Below are 22,315 nucleotides of genomic sequence, written 5' to 3'. Positions count from 1 at the left end.
GTAATTCCACAACAAGGCTGGAAACAAAACTTGATTCTATGAACAAGGTCCGTGGCTAGGAACAAGGCAAGGCAATTCTTGAATACTTGGTTAGGCAAGGCAAGGAGACTGGGGTTGCGGACTTTGCGAAGTCCACACAAGGCTGGAAACACGAAATCACTCCTCAAGCTGCTCTGTTGACTCCGCACGGAACCTACCGTGCCAGGCACATTTAACTGGGTCTCGTTTTCCTGCCAAGCAGGTGTCCAGCGTTCTCTTTCCCTAGAGAACAGGAAACGAGACACAGCTCTCTCCAGATGTGAGACTCCCTAGATTTTCCCAGGGGAACATGGCTAATCAGTGTCTTGTTTAGCTGCAATTCTCAAACTCCTGCGAACCTGCTCCTTTACTCCCCTGCCCGCAGCATAGGACTGTCTCCTAGCAAAAGGGGGTGAGAGCTGCTCAAGGTCTGTTTTAATGGGCTCTTGGGCAAAAACATCAACATCAGGCATCTGGAAAGATTCCGGCTCTTGCTGAGCCGGCGAAAACCCCATGTTTTCATCTTCATCAGCCACGGTGGCACTGGGAACAGGACTACAAGGCCCATGAGGCATTACAGGTGATGGGAAGACTTTGTTGGGAGGTGTTAGCTGGCCCTGATTGTTTCCTGTGTGGAATTCCCCTGTTTTCAGAGCGTTGTTCTTTATTTAGTGTTCTGATTTTAGAGATTGTATTGTTCTGTTTTATTATACCACAGTAATTTTTATATATTCTGATTTTAGTGTTTTGGAATACTTGGAGGCAGATTGTATTCATTTTCACGGTTCACAGCAACACAATAATAATAATAATAATAATAATAATAATAATAATAATAATAATAATAATAATGACTTTGGTAATACACACTGCTTCACTCCATTGTCAGCTTCCTTTCTGGAAGAATCCTTCCTTGGGAGGTGTTAGCTGGCCCTGATTGTTTCCTTTGTGGAATTCCCAATTTTCTTGCTTTCAGAGTGTTGCTCTTTATTTACTGTCCTTGTTTTAGAGATTATATTGTTCTGTATTATTCTATCACAGTAATTATTTCATATTACAGTAGAATGTCAGTTATCCAACATTCACTTATCCAATATTCTGGATAATCCAACGCAGTCTGCCTTTTAGTAGTCAATGTTTTTGTAGTCAGTGTTTTAAATTCATTGTGATATTTTGGTGGTAAATTTGTAAATACAGTAATTACTATATAGCATTACTGCACATGGAACTACTTTTTCTGTCAAATTTGCTGTATAACATGATGTTTTGATGCTTAATTTGTATAATGATTACCTAATTTGATGTTTAATCGGCTTTTCTTGAATCCCTTCTTATTATCCAACATATTCACTTATCCAATGTTCTGCCGGCCTGTTTTTGTTGGATAAGTGAGACTGTACTGTATATTTATAATCTTATATTATCTGCTTAGAACTGGATTATATGAGGCCCCTTCTACCCAGCTGGATAAAATGCACACTGAAGTGGATTGTATGGCAGTGTGGATTCAATATAATCCAGTACAAAGGAGATAATATAAGATTATAAATGGGTTATATAGCTCTGTGGAAGGGCTTTGAGTCTACACTGCCATATAATAAAATCTGATAATCTGTATTTTATAGGCAGTGTGGAAGAGGCCTAACTCTGCCTGTCCCCTGGGCTGAGTAGGGTGCTAGGAGACCAAGTGGGCAGAGCTTAGTCTTCTAAATGGCAGCAATTGGATAAAAACAATTATTCCTTTCCCTCTAATTAGGACTTTATTTTTCTTTTCTTTTTGTTGTATCAACCTAGAGGCGTAGATGATGGGTTGTGTTGTCAAATTTCGAGGTTGGGGGGGCTGTAGTTTTGTTGTTTTGTCAGTCGCCAGGATTCCATCATTCTTTTATGTATATAAATTTTAATGGTGTATTTGCATTGTATTTAATAATCCGGTTTTTATGTATTTATTTGTTTTCCCATATGTGAAAGACCTATGGTTTAAGTATTGAATAAACCGGCTATAGGCCACCACTGGAGCATCTGCCCAATTTTGAGGAGAGTGGCCAACACGGTAGAAATCTGGAAACCAAGCCCTATGAGAACAAGCTTAGGGAGATAAATATGTTCTGTGTAGGGACGAAAAGGCTAAGAGGAAACATGATATCTATGCTTAAATATTTGAAAGGATGTAATTGAGGAGGGAGTAGATTAATATTTTAGAAGTCTGGTATTTGTAGTTTTGTGAATCATTTACTCTTCTCCATTGAATAACTCTGATTCCACAACTCCATGATTCTGTAAGATGGAGCCATGCCAGTTCAAGTGGCCTCAAACTGCCATAATTCTGCAGTGTGAATGGTCTGTGAGACACAGAAATAGATTCAAACTGCAGGAAAATAAATTCCTCCTGAACATTAGGAAAAATCTCCTTAAGAACTGTTTGACAATGGGATATATTGACTCAGAGTGTGATGGAGATGCCTCTGGAGATGGTTAAACAGAGACTAGGTAGTCATCTGCCAGCTGCTTTGAGTGTTGCAACTCAACCAGAGTTCATCTTGCCCTTAGTAGCAACCAGGAATCCAAAAGTAGTAGTAAAACAGTTTACTGAAGAAAATACATATAAAAAGGGAAAAAATTACGAAAAGGAATAAGGAAGGCAAAATCCAACAGGTAATCAGAAAAGGTAGTCAACATTTAAAACCCCAACCAAGCTGGTGAAGAGTGAAAACACTTCAGAGGCAATAATCCAAATAATCCGAATGATACAGGAAACAAGAATCATAACATGAGCATAATCCAAGGAAAACAAGAATAAAAACATGAGCATAATCCAAGGAAAATAAGAATCATAACATGAACATGAATCCAGAAAAACCGAGACTATAAGAACTTCTTAAAGCATGAATCAAAACTCCCAGAAAGTAACACAACTGGACATCCTTACTATTTAGCAGTGTTACCTGATCTAAACTCCCAACGAGACACTTTCTGATTTAAGGGCTGCAAAGCATGAAAGCATTTCTTTGACCTTGAGGTCCCTTCCTTTGTGCTTCTTTTGCACAAATTATTTTAGATTTCCTGCACAGATACAACCTGGTATCTCTGTCTAAGCAAGCTGTTCCCTTGGATGAGCTATCTTGGTCTCTCAGGTCCTTATCAAAGGTTGCTAAGCTCCTTGTGGGTGAAACAGAAGCAGAATTCAAAACTATTTTAACAGATTAGAGAAATGGGCCAAAACTAAAAAAAAAATGAAGTTCAACAGGGACAAATGCAAGATACTCCACTTAGGCAGAAAAAATGAAATGCAGAGATACAGAATGGGGGATGCCTGGCTCGACAGCAGACTGCAGTACATGTGAAAAAGATCTTGGAGTCCTCGTGGACAACAAGTTAAATATGAGCTAACAGTGTGATGCGGCGGCAAAAAAAAGCTAATGGGATTTTGGCCTGCATAATTAGGAGTATAGTGTCTAGACCAGGGGTCCCCAAACTTTTTAAACAGGGGGCCAGTTCATGATCCTTCGGACCACTGGAGGGCTGGACTATAGTTGGCTGCCAAGCAATAATAATAATAATAATAATAATAATAATAATAATAATAATAATAATATTCAACTTGTGATTTTGTGATACGAAATCCAGCATATCTATCTTGTTTGCTGTGTTATACAATGTTGTTGTGTCAATAATAATAAAGAGGGTTGGAAGAGACCCTTTGGGCAATTGAGTCCAACCTCCTTCTGCCTTTGTGCATCAAAAGCACAAGCAAAGCACCCCTGACAGATGGCCTCCCCGCCTCAATGTTAATAATAAATAAATAAATAAATAAATAAATAAATAAAGAGGGTTGGAAGAGACCCTTTGGGCCATTGAGTCCAACCCCCTTCTGCCTTTGTGCTGTGGGGGCCGGATAAATGGCTTCAATGGGCAGCATGTGGCCCCCGGGCCTTAGTTTGGGGACCGCTGGTCTAGACTCTATGATTCTATGATTCTATGAAAGTTCTCTCCCTGTTTTCTGAAATCCAAAACAGTTTCACTTTCAAACTCCATCTTACTTTCAAAATCCCCTCTTTTTCCTCATCTAAAGAACCATCTATCACTCTCCATGCTCTGAAACCCCAATTTCCTCATCTTCATCTGGAGAAAAAAGTGGGATATAAATAAATATAATAATAATTGTCAGGGGTGCTATTATTGGATAGCAAGGGATTGGACTGGGCACCCCTTGTAGTCTTTTCCAGCTCTAAGCTTCTAGGAATTCTGGCAATTCCACATCTTCATCTTGTGCTTTCATTGGATGCCATCATTGCTTCTAATTGTATTCCATCATCACTCCTAGATCTTTCCACTACGGCCTCACATTTGCATCTACCTACTTACTCTCTCCATTTTTCTATCCCATTCTCTCCTGCTGTCTTATTTTTTCCTTTCTCCCATTCATTCCTTACATGCCTCTAACATCTTGAGAACACTAAGAACTGGGGCTACAGCTAGGATTTACAGATTGCGGAATGAATGTGAATCAGAGAATTAAGGCTTTTGGTCTTCAGAATATGTAGAACTTACACTAGATGCCAGGGATAGGGAGCTGTGTCTTAAAGGAATGTGCTAAATGCTTTTCGATATAATTAGCACACCAAATATGCCATTCTGCCACATCTGTCTATAATTACAAATCAGACAGCCAAAAACATAAAGAGCTGAAACAAAGGGAATTAAAAGAAGGTAAGGAGAGCAATCAGTGTTTCATTTTTATCAAAACAGACGAGGCCTTTTTACTGTGAGGCTGGGGGAATGAACTAACTAGGAAACGAGACAAAGGCTTCCAGCTGGTGTATGTGTGTGTGTGCGCATGCAGGTTTGTGTGTGTCTGTAGAGACACACATTCATTTAACCTTTAGTATTTTAAAACATCTAGCTCATAGGCAGTCAGATACTTTACAAACAGCAGTATCTTTAGCAATATCATTTTCAATATTATAAGAATACAAATATTAACAGTAGCATTTGTTGTTGCTCAGAAAAAGAGAAATGAACACCAATATGAGCAGAAACAGTCCTCACTTGTTTAGCTTGCGTGTGTAGATAGTTCTTTACAGGAACTTGACCCTTTACACTTTTGTCCTGAAAAAATGTTTAAAAAAACAGAAATCTTTGCCAATAATTCCTGGGGGGAGAGAACGAATGTAGTGCAGTGATTTGAGCACTGAATATGATTCAGGAGACCAGCCTTTGAATCCCCACTTAGCCATGGAAACCCACTGGGGGCGCATCCAGACAGTGCATTTAATGCAGAACTTCCCATAATAAAAAGGGGGCTGTCTAGATGACGTCCATGAACAACATGAATCGATTCGCCACAAACCAAGAAAACCTTGGTTTGTGGTGAATTAATTTGATAGCGGATTTATTCCATTTAGTAGTGATAAACCCACTACTAAAATTAGCCCAGAAAACCGCGAGAACAACAACCTCCTCTCCAAAAGCCGCCTAACCAGGTCTCCATTAGAGTGGTCCTGCAGCTCTCCTGGCATGTAGGAATGATGCACCAGGAGAGTACCGGGGGGGGGGGGAGGAGAAAAATAGCTCCCCCCCCCCGTTTTCCTGATGCATCATTCCTACGCACCAGGAGAGCTGTAGGACCACTCTAATGGAGGCCCTGTAGGTTATTTTACTTTTTTGAGGGTTTTGAGGGCTTACAGTGTTACAGCACAGGCTTTCTGGGGTGGATGTGGATGGGCAACCAGGAACATTTGCGTTTAAAAAACGCGAATGTTCCCGGGATGAATGTCTGTCTGGAAGTGCCCTGGGTGACCTTGGGCAAGTTATATTAACTCTGCTTCTAAGGAAAGCAAATGTAAACCCTCTCTGAACAAGTCTTGCCAGGAAATCCCGATGATAGATTCACCTTAGGATCATCCTGAGTCTGAAATAACTTGTTGTGACTGTGCCTTCGGGGACTGTGGATGATGGTGGTGGGATCAGGAGAGGAAGGAAAAACCCTCGCGAGGAGGGCTCGTTGGAGGATTTGTACAGAAAGAGAATTAGGGACCTCAATGGGGAGTCTTCTGAGGAAGATTCAGATGGGGAGTTTGTGGAAGAAATGGATGCTGGTAAACAGGTGGTGGCTGAGGAAGTGGGCACTGACTGGGCACGGGCACCGGAGATGCCTGGGGAATTGGGGCCCATGGATACTGCTGAACCTTGGGTATCTTCAGAAGCAGATCCCACTTGGTCTGTTTGGAGGAGGGAGGATGGATCATCAGGTGTGCATGGTGTTGGGTGTGGGCAGGATGATTGGGATTCTGATGAACAATTAGGCACGCCCGATCCACGAGCCTTAGCTGTGTGGAGTTCTGACTCTGATTAAGGATTTGGGACACCTGCTCTTTGGGTGTTGGTGTTTGGACACCCAGGGAGAATTGGGATAAATTGGGAGTGTTTGGTCACTTCACTTTGCATGTGGCAAGGTGTTGCTGGGCGCCATTGGGATTCCTGTACGTGTTTAAGAAGACTGGACTGGGACTTTGCTTCAGATCTGCTGTTGCCTCCGCTGCCTTGGCTCTTTGTGCCATTTCGTGGACCTAGAATTGATGACTACAACCTCTGACCCTGGACTGGAATTCGACCCTGTTTCTGCCTTCACCCTCTGATTAGTCTACCCACGGCTCTTGACTTCTGGCTTGCCTCCGGACCCTGCTGCTGTCTCCTGTCCTGATCCTGGATCAATCTGACGACGTCTCTTCGCCTTGTCCCTTGAGCTTCTGGCATTACCTGCACTCCTGAAGTAGTTTGCTGCTGTTCCTGCTATTTTGACTCCGGATCGGTTTGACGACATCTTTTTGCACTGCCCCTTTAAATCCCCAAAGCCTGTTGCCTGCAACAGAAAGGGTTTGGAACCATTCTTTCACTTTTGCACCGGCTCCGATTTTGTTTGCAAGCTCTTTTGCCCGGTTTTAGTTTGTGTTTAGAGCCTTGTGTTAAAACTACTAGCTTGTGACTCTTGGGAGTTTTTTGGGGAGTTTCCAAGTCTTTGTTTTGTTTTGGCTGCTTTTCCAAGCCAACTTAGTTTGTTTAGATCTGAATTGAAGCACCTCTTGTTTTATCCGGATTATTTACTTGGATAATCCGGTTTGGTTGCTAAAGCATACTTTTTGATATATTTTTGTTTGGACTGCTTTAAAACACTGAAAGTTAAGTGTTTAAAGCCATCTTTTGTGTTTGTGTCTATTTTTTGGGCTATCTCTTGAATAAACTCTGTTTTGCTCTCAAACTGGCATCTGACTCTTGACAGAACTTGACGATATGCAACAACAAATTCTTGTTGGGGCTAACCATTTAATTTAGGTAACTATGTCATCTTCTACAATATGTAGGCTACATTTGAATATAAATGTATAGCTGCCTTGTATAGCAGCAGGAGCATCAACACTATCTTCAAAGTCAATCCCATAGTTACAATAGTCCTAGGGCCCAGTCATATAACCCAGAATCTCAAGGCAGATAATCCACAGTATCTGCTTTGAACTGGATAATCTGAGTCCACACTGCCATATAATCCAGTTCAATGTAGATTTTATACAGCTGTGTGGGAGGGACCCTTTTAAAAACAAGTCATGCCAGACTAATCTGATCTCTTTTTTTGATAGAGTTACAAGCTGGGTAGATGCAAAGAACACAGTGAATGTATCGTATCTGGATTTCAGTAAGGCCTTCGACAAGATCCCCCATGACCTTCTGGCAAACAAACTAGTCAAATGTGGGCTAGGTAAAACTATGGTTAGGTAGATCTGTAATTGGTTAAATGAATGAATCCAGAGGATGTTCATCAATGCATCTTCTTTATCCTGGAAAGAACTGACGAGTAGAGTGCCATGAACAGGGTTCTGTCCTGTGCCTGATTCTGTTCAACATCTTTATTAATGACTTAGATGAATGGTTAGAAGGCATGATCATCAAGTTTGCAGATGACATCAAATTGGGAGGGATATCCAATACTCCAGAAGACAGGAGCAGAATTCAAAACGATCTTAACAGATTAGAAAGATGGGCCAAAACTAACAAAATGAAGTTCAACAGGGACAAATGCAAAATACTCTACTTAGGCAGAAAAAAATTAAATGCAAAGATACAGAATGGGGGACGCCTGGCTCAACAGCAGTACACGTGAAAAAGATTTCCAATGTATTCCAACATTGTACTGTGACTTGATTCTAGCCAATGGTTTGTTGACCGAAATAAAGGCTACTGACTGAAAAAGATTTTGGAGTCCTCATGGACCACATGTTAAACATGGGCCAACAATGTGATGCGGCAGCAAAAAAAAAAAGCCAGTGGGATTTTGGCCTGTGTAAATAGGAGTATAGTGTCTAGATCCAGGGAAGTCATGCTACCCCTCTATTGGTCAGACCACACCTAGAATACTATGTCTAATTCTGGGCACCACAATTTAAGAGAGATGCTGACAAGCTGGAATATGTCCAGAGGAGGGAGACTAAAATGATCAAGGGTTTGGAGAACAAGCCCTATGAGGAGCTGATTTAAGAACTGGACATGTTTATCCTGCAGAAGAGAAGGCTGAGAGGAGACATGATAGCCATGTATACATATGTGAGGGGAAGTCATAGGGAGGAAGGAGCAAGCTTGATTGAGATATAGTGATATTTGAAGTAAGCCTCATTCACTCTTTAAATTGAAGGCACAGTGAAGTAACATACCTGTCAGAGTGCATTTAGAAAGGACCCAGAAAAGATGGAATGCTCATCAAGCAGTTGCAGACTTATTAGTATTATTTAAAACATGGAAAAGCATATTGCTTTTCTCCAGGATGATGGCTTGAATGTGTTACAGGGACAAACAAATCTGAGATGTCAGGTTGCAAATAACCCATCAGTCATTGACATGGGTGACATATGGTCTAAGTATGATGAATAAGTGTTTGTATAAATCAAGTGACAGTGGTGATGCTGTCTGGAAGTTTAAAAGGATTAAACACAACAAAAGGTGTTATGCTTCCTAAATGAGAATTTGGATTCGGCTATTGCATTTTAAAATAAACCTGTTCTTATCCTCAATTCTCATGGGGACAAGAAAGGTAAGGAATACATTTACCATATATTGGAAAGGGTTGTAAATGGCTTATTTATGTTTGTTGGTTTCATACTACAAACAAAACAAGGAACTGGAAAACAGAATCACAACGAAAGAAGAAAAGGAGAAACTAGGCTTCCACTGTGAGAGAATAAAAGTTCTTGACCATCACCTACAGTGTGGAGCCTATTCTTCTTTTATTGTTCCATGTTGGTTACAAACTAACAACACAACAATATTTGGAATGGCATGGCATGGCATGGCATGGGATAGAGATCTGAATAACCATAAGTAGTACGATGAACAGAGATGAGCAATTGCAGATGAGGCAGAGGCCAGTTTTTATCCCTGTATCTCCTCTCCAGCACACGCTACACTAAGAAGCCCAATATGATCAGAAATTATGTTATTTCTGGTTTTATCTTTGTCAGATTTTTGTCATTTATTTATTTGCTGAAGGGAAATATGTAGAAGATTTGAGAGGGTAAAACTGCTATGTTTCACTTTTTTTCTTTTAAAATAGTTCATATTTTCCATGATGAAATAGTTCTTATTATTACAGATTGATGATAATAAATGGAAGCTCTTACATGTGCCCACGATCCAGAATCACCTGCAGAACAAAAACACGGGAACGTTACTGATTCCAAAAGGTCAAAGAAACAGTAGTATTTACCCTCTGATCACTTACAGAAGTCCACAGTCATAAAGAGCCCTTTCTCAGTCCACAAATCTGCTTCTGAGAAGAATACACTCCTGGTTCTTCAACCTCTTTGCTCAGCAGCAAACAGGCCTCAAAATAACAAGGCCCCTCTGAGTACACTGCTCTCTTCACTGGCAGTACTCAGTCAGCACTGAAAAACCTGTCCAAGCTGGTTCTGCAGTAGCAGAACAGAAACAGTATCAAGTCAATCCCCAGATCTTTGCAGGCTTAGCCAATTGGCTTCATGTACTTTATTTTCCAGTTAACACACACAGCACAGTGCCTTTGCAAACCATGACACTTATGCCCAAGTAAATGTGTTTGTTCATCATCCGGGCAGTAGAAGCGAACTACATTTTATTTCTGTATGCAGATGGCACTGTGATTTAACTTGGTTTAAAACTCAAAGTGAAACTCTACATCATGCATGCAAGATGGAATTGACAAGCAATTTCATTCCTTGTTTCTGTCTTTTTCCTTTCTGTTGTAGTTGTTGAGATTTAGAAGTAGTCTGGAAGTGTGTTGATATAAAAGGGAAGAAGAAAAATGTGGATTCTGTGTTGTCCAATTGAACGAAAATACACAGGTGTCTTGGGGCGAGGAGTCCCTGAAGACCACTATGTCCAGGACTCTGAATTACCTTGCCATACCATTGACAGCAGAATTTACACAAAGCTATTCAAAGCAGCTTCACGCCAATGATAGAACAATTCCTCTTTCTTGGAGGCTCAGCAAAGCTCACGCTCTTAAACACTGCTCAAACCCTTTGGGAGTTCTGTAGTGGGATTTGTGCCAGTAATGATTTTAGTATATTCTATCAGGCATAAGATATTGAAACCACTGCTGGCTCAACTCCAGCCGGCAAAGCATGGTTCAAATCTAATCTATTTTAATATAGTTTTAATTAGACATTTTGAATAAGTTAATGCCACCTATTCATAGCAGAGATTAAAAATTAAGGTGGCATAGGGGCAAAAATCCTATTAAAAGATACAGAAAAGCAATAACCTCTGAATCTTTTTTCCATTTAGTGTTGTTTTATCACTTCTAGTGCTATCAATAACATGCCTCAACACTTCATAATCTTCACCTATATACCAAAATGAAGTAAAGGCCCATCAAGTTCCTGTGTTGTAGAGCTTGCATCCTTTGCATGTTGATTAAACACAGGAGGAGGGGAATGTGCTAGCTTGCTCCTGTTCCTTGTTATTTTCAATCACCCTTAATTTGCTCAGGGTGACATTGTTAAGCAGAGAGCCACTGGAGGTTCTTTGCATGAGTTGGGATCACCATGTTTTAGGACTTCAAGTCACTTAGCAAGAATTCATGGGCAGTGGGGGATCTCTATTTCAGACATGCTTCTCCTAAAGAGTTAAATTATTAATGATGCCATCCAGGAAGTGTAGGGTAAATTTTTCCAAGTTCCAACAGATATTAAGAATAATGAAACAGATCTTCATTCTGAAGCTCAGACATACTTAAGATTTTTTTTCCTGCAAGAACAGGAAACTGATTGACTTTTCCATGAAAGCTATGCCTCTTTTAAAGAGAGTTATGATTTTCTGAAAGCTACATAGCCTGTCCTGAGGTCTCTGAGAACAGGGCAGCTTTCAGATAGCCAATTGCAAGTACAAGATTGCTTTATATGTAAACAACAACATTAGCAATAGTAAAGGTAAAGGTTTTCCCCTGACATTAAATCCAGTCGTGTCTGACTCTGGGGGTTGGTGCTCATCTCCATTTCTAAGCTGAAGAGCCAGTGTTGTCTGTGGACACCTCCAAGGTCATGTGGCTGGCATGACTGCATGGAGTGCTGTTACCTTCCCACTGGAGGGACTTATTGATCTACTTGCATTTGCATGTTTTCGAACTGCTAGGTTGGCAGAAGCTAGGGCTAAAAACGGGAACTCACTCTGCTCCCTGGATTCGAACCTGTCACCTTTTGGTCCGCAAGTTCAGCAGCTCAGCACTTTAACATGCTACGCCACTGGGGGCTCCCAACATTAGCAATATAGCACAATAAAACTGCATGACTATTTTATGCAACATTTTATGGAGTTGCAGTTTCAGTTAGCCCAGGTTACTTTTCCTGCTGTGCAACTTTCAGACTGGCAACAGCAACGGACACAACACCAAGTATTGCACTGCATTGCTTATACAGGAATTTGGTGTGCAATTCATTCTTGCATTTTTCATAATTTCCCCAAGTATATACCTTAAGAGAGCTATAATTTCTACTCTTATTCAAAACTGGAATAAACGGAGAGCTGAGACTAGAATTCCCAGTCACATTGATAATCTGGGAGCTGCAAGTAATTATTAATAATTAATGAGTTATAATTATTTTTATTTATATAGAACCATTTATATGCCACTGTGGATCCTGTAATGGGAGGGAGGGAGGGAGGGAGGGAGGGAGAGAATGCATAGTGCTGTAGAAAATTAAAACAAAGCCCTTCCAAAGTCCAAAGCACAGAATAGAAATACTACACACTCTTACTTAATCACTTGACGAATACAGATACTATAAAATCAAACAGATGTAAGTACAATTGTATTTTGGAGTGCATTCTGGAACTAGTTTTCTACTGCATTTCATTTCACAGGATTAAACAAGGCATCTGGGTCCCAGTTGAAACTTTCACAAGTTACTTCTTTGGAAATGGGAACAGTCAGAGATCAGCCCTGACCATAATAATAATCCCATGATATGGTATATATATAAAGCTACAGTATATATATATGGAGTGTGTGTGTGTGTGTGTGTGTGTGTGTGTGTGTGATATATATATATAAAGTGTATTTTTCAGTGATTGGTTTGGGGGAAGCACCAAAATACTGTTTGCTTACACTTGAAAATTACCTAGAGCCGGCCCTGGCCATGACCAAGTTTCAGTAGTCCCATGGCATATAGCATATGGCAAGAGATTGCTTTTGAAGACCCCTCAAAGGAGGCCAGATGGAGCACAAGAGCCTATCCAGGTCACATGTTAAGGGGTGGAGTTAGAGTATTGCCTCTCAAAGTGGCCTCCATTTATCTGCATGACCCAGCCTCCACCCTGAGGACAGTGTGAGATCCAACTGATTGTGTCAGTGCTAGATAGGATTTTTCCTCCCAAAGGCATCACTTTGGGGGGGGGGGGGGTGAGTGGGTTTGCATATCCCACACTGTTACTGTTGGGTGTGGATATTGGCATGAGGTTGTGTCTCTTAAATAGGTTGTCATTAGCATATTAAAACTTAAATTAGATTTGGTAAGCACCGTAGTCTCCTCTTTGTGGGTTAAAGGTGCGCTCCTGGAATAACCACTCCAGGTTCTGTGGCTGTGAGACTGGAAATGGGGCTCCCCATGGGGCTGGAATAGGGCTTTCCCTTTCGTGTAAAAACATGTGTTTTGGAAGGGAGTGTCCTCAGGATGACTTCCATTCAAGAATGGCTGTGATGAGCAACCAAGATATTTTAGATTTCTCTTGAAGTTCAAGTGCTGGCCCAATGGAGGAGATCATAGAATTGACAACTGTCCTTTGACTAGACACATTAGGTAGATTAACCCCCCCCCCTTTATTTATTAAGATTTGCAGAAGTGAAATAAATAAATAAGTCAATATATGGCGCTGTAGTTCTATATCTGTTGTCTGGCCTCTTTATCTTGCAGTGGGGGTTCAAATGATTTCATAATGGGTATTGTATTTGAAGTTTGTATTGAACACAGTTCTGGAAATTCTGTCAACTTATATATATATTGGCCAAATTCAAAATCCATCCTCTTTTGATAATCAAGTTTAATTTTTCAACTTTTAATATCTTTTAATTAACTTTTCAACAGATATCCCTGATATCTTTTGTTGGGATATCTGTTTTCCATTCTGATCAGAGGGCCCATAGAAATTAGTCTTAGTTAATTTGTTCCTTTGTTTTCAATTACCTTATTGATTTCAGTGACTAAGTACAGTTAATACTCAGAATGAAATGTCAGAGTTCATCTTTGGACATTTTAAAAAGAGAAAGAGATCAGTGGTTTTTAAAGAGTGCTGGAGCTTGAAAATGGAAGGGAAGGGAAGAGTAATGGGGATGAGTATACCTGTCTTCCGTACTGTGTTGCGTAACAGTGAGAATGAATATGCTTGTCTCCTGTGATTAAGGGTTTTGTACAAAGTTGCCACTCTTCTGGTCTTCACAAATTAGACTTCAAGCTTTCATCCCCTCTTAAACCTCACCACATTTGTGGCACTTAGGAAGCATGAGTTTAGCAGTCAGTAAATTTGTTGGCATTGATTAACAGTGTTTTCACACACATGGCTTACTTTGGCAACCTCTACACATAAAGCACCAAAGTGCCATTTAATTAACAAGTATTAATTAGTCACTTAGAAATTGAATTTGATGGTTTTGACAAATCAGAGTTTTAAAGTCAAGTCTTTTGATGATGTGTGTTTTATAATTTTGAGAGTGGAAGAAAATGTTGAAATTTTTTAGATTTATTTAGTAGTAGAACATTAATTTCAACTTGTATATGGTGTTCCTGTCAATTAATCATAGTTTTTAAAGGAATTCAATTATATTAATTGTAAATGACGTGTTTTTAATAATATTTCCTAAATGTTTTTTCTAATGCAAATACATGTTATTTATTTATTTATTTGACTTGAAATTAATTTAAAGGTTCAAAAGGTAATGAAAGTATAGCAGTGATGATGATTAAATTATAGCATTGTACCCATAGGTTCTGAATCATAGATTCAACCAACCACAGACTCGGCTGCCTTACCTGGAAGTGGGAACCCTTCTCCCCTTTGCTTCCACGGTTGATATATGAAAAGGCTCTGAGTCCCTGAGGCTCTGAGTTCCATACCATTGATTCCTCACCATATGTACTTGCTTTCCTCAAGTAGGTACCATTTTTAGCAGGAAGGTGCCATGTCTTACCTCTGTCTCCTGTCACAGAAAAAGTGAACCAAAGTTAAAATAAACAAGCTGTTAACTTCCTATGACATCCTGGAGTTTGCTATTTAGAGAGGGGCAATTGTGATTCTCAGCCAGAGATCTCCAGTACTTCACCAAACTACAACCCCAACATTCTACAGGATGGAACCATTGCAGATAAAGCAGAATAATGGCTCTATAACTGTGAAGTGTGAATGGGCCTCTGGTAGAGGTATTCACTGGTTGGATATTACAGCTCTCAGTCACTAAACTGTCCTTCCCCTCTTCCTTTTTCATTCTGAATTTTCATGAAATTGAGAGCTTGTGTGGCAGAACTAGCTTTTGCAAACACACTTTTGCAAACACACTGTCTGTGTCTTTATATCCCTCTGGATTTGTAAATCACTCCTAATGCTTCAGATTCAGATGATTCAGAGGATCCTTGATTTGGTTTCATTGAATGCTGAATGTGCCAAATCTCATTGTTTTAGACTGGGGGTCCTCAAACATTTTAAGCAGAGGGTCAGTTCACGGTTTCTCAGACTGTTGTGGGATCAGACTATAGTTTGAAAAAAAAACATGAACAAATTCCTATGCACATTGCACATACTTTATTTGTAGTGCAAAAATATGAAATACAATATTTAAAATGAAGAAATTTTTTAACCTGCATAAACTTGATAGTGGGCCTGCTTTTGGCTGGTGGAATTGTCAAATCAATCAGGATTATTGTTGTTGTGTGCTTTCAACTTGTTCCATACATAGGGCAATCCTAAATCTAAAGTTTAAGGCGGGGGTGGGTAAATGGTCTTGGAGGGTCACATCCAGCCCACAGGCCTTAGTTTGGGGATCCCTATTTTAGGGGAGCCCTGGTGGCAAAGTGCATTAAAGCACTGAGCTGCAGACCGAAAGGTCCCAGGTTCAAGCCCCGGGAGCGGCGTGAGCGGCTGCTGTTAGCTTCAGCTCCTGCCAACCTAGCAGTTCAAAAACATGCCAATGTGAGTAGATCAATAGGTACCGCTCCGGCGGGAAGGTAACGGCACTCCATGCAGTCATGCCGGCCACATGACCTTGGAGGTGTCTACGGACAGCGCCGGCTCTTCGGCTTAGAAATGGAGATGAGCACCAACCCCCAGAGTTAGACATGACTGGACTTAACGTCAGGGGAAAACCTTTACCTTGTTTTAGGGGAAAGTAGTACAGCTCTAGAAAAAGCCTTGCCCCTTAATCCTGTTGATTATATAAACATGCCTAGTGTTTGGGCATTTTCAAAGTAGTCCCCCCCACACACACACACACATCATTTTTAAGTACACTAATTTCAACCGCACTGCAGGAGGCAAGCTTTTCACAGTGGGCAGAATTTATCTCTTTCTCTTTTTTCTCCAAGAACTCTGATTTAATAGACTGTTCACCACCTGGAAAGTTATGCTGACTGGCCCTTTGGAGATAGAATAATAGTGGAACAGAAAGCTTTAAGAAATTCTTTATTCACAAGCTCTCACTGTTTTATTTAATGGTTGCAATCTGTAAAAGATAGCAAGTTCAAAAAAGATTATGTGAAAAGACCACAAAGATACAAAAAGGAGGCATTATTTTAGTTAAATAAAATGCTTCTAGAATAGGCTGAATAGCTATTGTTAATTCAAATGTCTTCTAGTGTTCACTGTAGGTGCTTTAGTTAATAAATTGAAAGAATACCTGGTAAGTGCCTTTGTTGCGTATAAGTACTTCCATGTTCTCAATGGAAGACTCATCAATCCAACTCTACAATGTGGTAAATCATAGTGGACACTGTTCTTCACCATCTAGCATCACAATGTTGAGATAACAACAAAAGGCAATAGAAGCTGAGGACAGAAACAGTGTTCTTCTAAGATGTCATTACATTTCCAGGTACAATTCTAATCATTTTTGTATTGGTTCTTAGCTGCATTTCTATACTTCATTCAGTTATCAGATATCAAGTGGCTGGTGTAAACTGATCACTAGACTTCCAATATGCATTCTAAATAATCTGAATTAAAATATACACTTTTATTTTACTCTTTGGTCGGTTTCTAGTGGATGTTGACCGTAAAGTCATGCTGGATAACCTATAAGCTCCTAGAGAGGTGTTCTTTCATGTAAAAAAAAGAATTTTGTTTCTTTTTTTCATTTTCATGGAGGTCTTGTGCCCCTAACCCCAATGAATGTGGAAGGCTGACTGTAGTGGGAACAAATCTACTGTATCAATGCAATGAGTAGCATTTTTTAAGTTACATCTCAATGTTTCCTTTAAATTACGCTTTTAGAAGTATTTAAACAGGATTTATTTTTCTAATTTTACTAATTTGAAAAAGAAAGCTATTACTCCAGCAACAAAAGAGGAAACAACCAACAAGAAACACAATTAATGCACTTTTATATATTGCAGTGAGAAGCAATCAATTATTTCCCAAAGAAATTTGAGAAATAATGGAATTCCCCAGAACAATGCTAAAATATTACTAAAGATGACTAGATTCAGCAGTTTGGGGCATTTACTAAAACAAGTGTCTTACTTTTTGGTTAATTATTTTTAAATTAAAGCAGAATGAACATAGCTTTGTCTTCTGTGTGACATCTGGAGCTATAGGTTTCAAGCATTTGTGGGATTCCTACAAGTAGGAATCCCACACCTAGAAGCAGGGAATGGTTGTTTTTATGCAGGATATTATTTATCACCAAATTGTCTCATGAGGAAGCTTGCATCCCTGCTCTTTATCTTAAAATGGCATTTCCATACCCGATAATCCATAAATGGTTGCACTGCTGCAATCATATTTCTAAAGACATGGCAACATTTGTACTGAATTCAGTGGAGCGGACTTGTATCAAATGCATCACCAGGGGCACAAAGGATATGGGAAACTATATCCAATGAGATTATCAACACCTGCATTGTCACTCTGGGTGTTCTATGTAGTGCTTTTCAGTTTATTATTTCTTGTTCTGTGTGCATAAGGATAACAAGGTTTGGCACTTCTAGGAACTTAAAACAGATTGTGAGTAGCTGGAGTATGATGTCATTTTCATGTTTCTCCTTCTCCAGCTGAGAGCAGAAATCCTTTCCCATGTGGAGTAAACAGGCATTAGTGCTGTTGCATTGCTTGAGTGTAAGTGCACTCCAAGGAGTGCTGTAGATGACAGCCATCTTTTTGAAAAGCAAATATGTCATTTAAGTCAACAAAGGATAGACATTAAGTCTCTCCACTCTGCACACTTGGGGAAATAACTTAGCAGATAGGAAAGTTAAGATCTAAATGGATGTGAAGTAGGGAAGCAATTAATATATAATAATGTTAGTTACTCTTGGGGTTGGATGAATCTCAATGAGCTCATTTTTATTTCTCCTAGTTACTGTTCTTCCGTTCCTTTCAGGCCATTTCCACATCAGTTTTCAATTTGTTTAAATCTGTACAATCATAAAGGCAGGCTTCCCCAACTTTTTGATGTCTCACTTCTGACACCTCACTCTCACAGACCTTGCAAATTACATACAATTTTAATTACTGTCTTTCATTGACTGTAAGATGCTATAGATGACACCCCCCTTGTTTTGAATCTTGATTTTGGGTTAAAAATAGTTCTTATTCCAACTTTACTTATCTGTCTTGCTGCCCAATTGAAAGTCTCCCCCCTCAAACCTCGCACTATGAAAGTTGCCTTTCATGCCACCACAGCCTGCCACTGTTGGCTCAGCGTGGCCAATATAGGCAACCTCTCCTCTCCAGACTGCTACTCTTTGTTGTTGCTGCCACCTTAGTATCACAGGTTTTTGTTTTGTTTTTGTTTTTATAAAAAAGGGGGAAGCAACAGCAGCTGAGAAGATGGGAGGGAAGCCAATGGAGAGCAAGAGGCAGTCATCAAGAGTGGAGACAACAATGGAAAAGGGACAAGGAGACAGGAAGAAGCCATGTCTGCCAGGAGCATGAGGAGGCTGCAATGAAGAGGAGAAATAATTGAGAACCACCACCTCATGCTCATGGGACACATGGCTTCTTCACGTCTCTTCATCTCCCTTGTTGGAACAAGGAGGGCTGTAAAAAATCTGAGATCACTTGTCTTAAACTATTCATTTCAAAATATGCATTATTATATGTAAAGCAATGTAATATGTAACTAAGATCTCTTTTTCCTTTGAAAAATAGCTACCAAAACAAACATAGATGAGCCTTAGAGTATGTTTCAAAACAGGAGCTGTAAGGTGCCATTTTATCCCCAGTGCTCTTTAATATTACATGAAGCTGCTGGGCGAGATTAGCCATAGGCATGGGACAAAGTGTTATCAGTATGCTGATGATACCCAAATATTTCTCCATGCCTTCAAAAACAGCTTCAGCTAAGGATAGTATGTCTCCTCTGAATGAATGTCTGGAGGAGGTAATGGACTGGATGGGGAAAAACCAATTGAAACTGAATCCAGCCAAAACAGAGGTCCTAATCTGGGGATGGAGGTGTGTCAACCAGTTCTGGATGGGGTTACATTCCCCATGAAATACTTTGTTCACAGCTTGGGAGTGCTCCTGGATCCATCTCTCCAAATGTCAGACCAGGTAAATGCAACACTCAAGAATGCTTACTATCAGATTTGGCTGATACGTCAACTGCTCCCCTTCCTAGGTTTGGAGGACTTTAAGATGGTAGTGCATGCCCTGGTAACTTCAAGGTTGGACTACTGCAATGTGCTTTACATTGGGCTACCTTTGTACCAAGTTCAGAAACCCCAGTTGGTTCAAAATACGACAGCCAGATTGATTACAGGAACATCTAGGAGTGAGCATATTGCACCTATCCTAAAGTCACTCCACTGGCTGCCAAATAGTTTCTGAGCAAAGTATAAGGTGTTGGTTTGGACCTTTAAAGCCCTACATGGTTTGGGTTCAGGTTACCTAAAGGATTGCCTTCTCCTGTACAATCCGCCCTGAACACTTAGGTCTTCTAGAGAGTGCCTGCTCCAGCCTGCCAGAACTTGACTGGCAGCCACCACCCAGAGGACCTTTTTTTAAGCATGACTTTTAAACTCACGTCCTTTGTTAATCTTTGTTTTGTGTTTTTCAATATGTATCTTTTATAGATAATACATTTAAATATGTGTATTTGTGGGTTTTTTTAACAATGTTTAGGTGTTTAAATATTCTGTAACCTGCCTCGAGCCATAAGGAGAGGTGGGTAAAAAATAAAGTAGTAGTAGTAGTAGTAGTAGTAGTAGTAGTTGTTGTTGTTAGGGAATCCTGAATGTGTAGTTCAGTGAATCTCATGTACTTTTGTATTAGATTGCTTGGACATACTTCCCTTAACTTAAGCACCATTATTTATCAATATGTTTGTCAACTATAGGGACTTAAGGAAGATGAAACAGAGCATTTGATTTAGATTCAGAACTCCTGTTAATTTGTACTTGATGTTGTTTGGATTTAGCAAACAACAAAGGTATGGCTTAGGAAGCATTTTAATATCTCAAATGTTTTTTAAAGAATAATGTATAGTGAAAGCTTTTCATCTCAATTGGTTAAAAGCTATATATCACAATCAGCCATCAAATATCTTAGACTGAAAGTGAACCAAATGTTGTATTAAAACCAGATTGTCAGTCTGTTCTTATCCTTTACACATAGCTCACAGTTGGGAGCATTTGCAGTCTTCACACCAAGGGGGAATTCTCAGCACAGGTCCTTGTTCTTGTTGTTATAGACAGATTGTAAGACCTATTATGTCTTTTACTTGCTTGAAAGGAATTGGAGAACAGGTCAACGGGGGCATCACACTAAAAGCATGAAAGCCCAAGACGGCAGGACATTTTAACACAGAGAAATAGGAGGGATTTAGGTTGAAGGAAATGGCAAAGTAAGTCCAGAATTAAGGCTGACATTGTGCGCCTAATTCCTTGTATTGCTCCATGTGTTTTATCAACATTAGCTGAAAGAGAAAATGGGAGAGAAATTTCAGATAGTGATCCTGCTACTGTGGTACATGGGATAAAGAGTTATAAGCTTAATGCTATTAAATCATTGTTTTGAAATGCTAATCTCTGTCTTTTCATTTTCCTCCTGGCTTCTTACAAACTGAACAGTGAAATGTATGACAGATGACACTTGGCATGTAGTGATTTGAAAATCCACTGTCTGCCCCTTGATGTCTTCATCTGACAACATCTATATGTTGCCTGGTTCCCATGGCAACTAAGCACTCGTGTAATTGCAACCCTGGAAAGATAATTATTTCACTCAAAACACAGTGTACGTTTAACCTGTCTGAAATTTCAACAATCCTTCGTTCAGTGACAAGTGTTTTGAAAGGCCTAATTTGGGCTGCCTCTTTGGTGCCATATTTTAATAGTTGCATGTTTAACTAATCATATGGGTTGTCTTTTTACTGGGTGGCTTCAGATTTCTTCACTTATTAATGTATACACAGTATAACATTTCCATTCATTTAAACTTTCGGAGGTGTTGCAAGATGCTTTTCATTTTGAGAGTGCAGATAAACATTGGGGAAGGAGGAGGCTTGAATGATAGGTTGCCCAAGAAATTACAATTTGGTAATATTTTATATGTAGAATTAGTGGACTACCAGTCATTAAATTAAATTAAATAAATAGATGAAGTAATGCCAGGGCTAACCTCAGATATTATGTTGCCCAGATGGAGGCACTGGTGATTCTGAAAACGGTCCCAATGGATCAGACAATTGGACAAAAATATTTAGTAATTGTAACTTGCTATGATAGCTAAGGATATAGCTCTCAAATCCTGTTTTCACATATTTGAAGTGTTTGTGTCTCATGCTATTGAGAATCTGGAGTCCATTCCTCCTGTTTTGAAACACAGCTTTACCATGTGTGTAAATGTGAAGAGGCAGCTGGTTGGGAAATTGAATAGCTGCTTTATAACAATCGAAAACAGAGTACAGTAGAGTCTCACTTGTCCAACATAAATGGGCCAGCAGAACGTTGGATAAGTGAATATGTTGGATAATAAGGAAGGATTAAGGAAAAGCCTATTACACATCAAATTAGGTTATGATTTTACAAATTAAGCACCAAAACATCATGTTTAACAACAAATTTGACAGAAAAAGTAGTTTAATATGCAGTAATGCTATGTAGTAATTACTGTATTTATGAATTTAGCATCAAAATATCACGATGTATTGAAAACATTGACTACAAAAATACGTTGGATAATCCAGAACGTTTGATAAGTGAGTGTTGGATAAGTGAGACTCTACTGTATGTAAAACACATTTCCAACTCAGCCTGATCTCTAAACATAAATAAATACCTTACTTCTATCATGTGATGATAATAATACCAAAAATAGACTTGGTTTGACGTATGTATGTTTCTAATAAGGAGCAGTAAAACTTGATTTTTCTGATTTTTGATACATGTTTTTCATGCTATAGTTTCTGATACTATACTCATAACTGTTTACTCATAACTGTTGCCTCTTTTCCAGAGCATATGACATGGACAAACTATTATCAATAATCATTATAAACTATTTCTCCCCATATTATTGCTCATAGCGACCAACTGTTACAGGACCAATTGTCACAGAAGACACTCACTCC

At 39.5% G+C, this 22,315-nt stretch overlaps 1 protein-coding gene and 1 long non-coding RNA gene across 3 annotated transcripts in view; both read left to right on the top strand.

The window, feature by feature from the left end:
• The window catches only part of sash1 (SAM and SH3 domain containing 1), a 713,255-nt gene that overhangs the window by 335,164 nt on the left and 355,776 nt on the right, over positions 1-22,315 (top strand). The gene's annotated exons all lie outside the window — the stretch shown is intronic.
• The window catches only part of LOC134298164 (uncharacterized), a 125,316-nt gene that overhangs the window by 22,264 nt on the left and 80,737 nt on the right, over positions 1-22,315 (top strand). Inside the window, exon 2 of the long non-coding RNA XR_010005118.1 lies at positions 599-22,315. This exon is cut by the window's right edge and continues 80,737 nt beyond it. This is a non-coding gene — a long non-coding RNA (uncharacterized LOC134298164). The remainder of the gene's footprint in view (positions 1-598) is intronic.

The sequence above is a fragment of the Anolis carolinensis genome, chromosome 1, assembly GCF_035594765.1.
Source record: "Anolis carolinensis isolate JA03-04 chromosome 1, rAnoCar3.1.pri, whole genome shotgun sequence".
Lineage (NCBI taxonomy): Eukaryota > Metazoa > Chordata > Lepidosauria > Squamata > Dactyloidae > Anolis > Anolis carolinensis.
The sequence above is the reverse complement of the archived record's forward strand: the minus strand, read 5'-3'. Positions and strand labels throughout refer to the sequence as shown.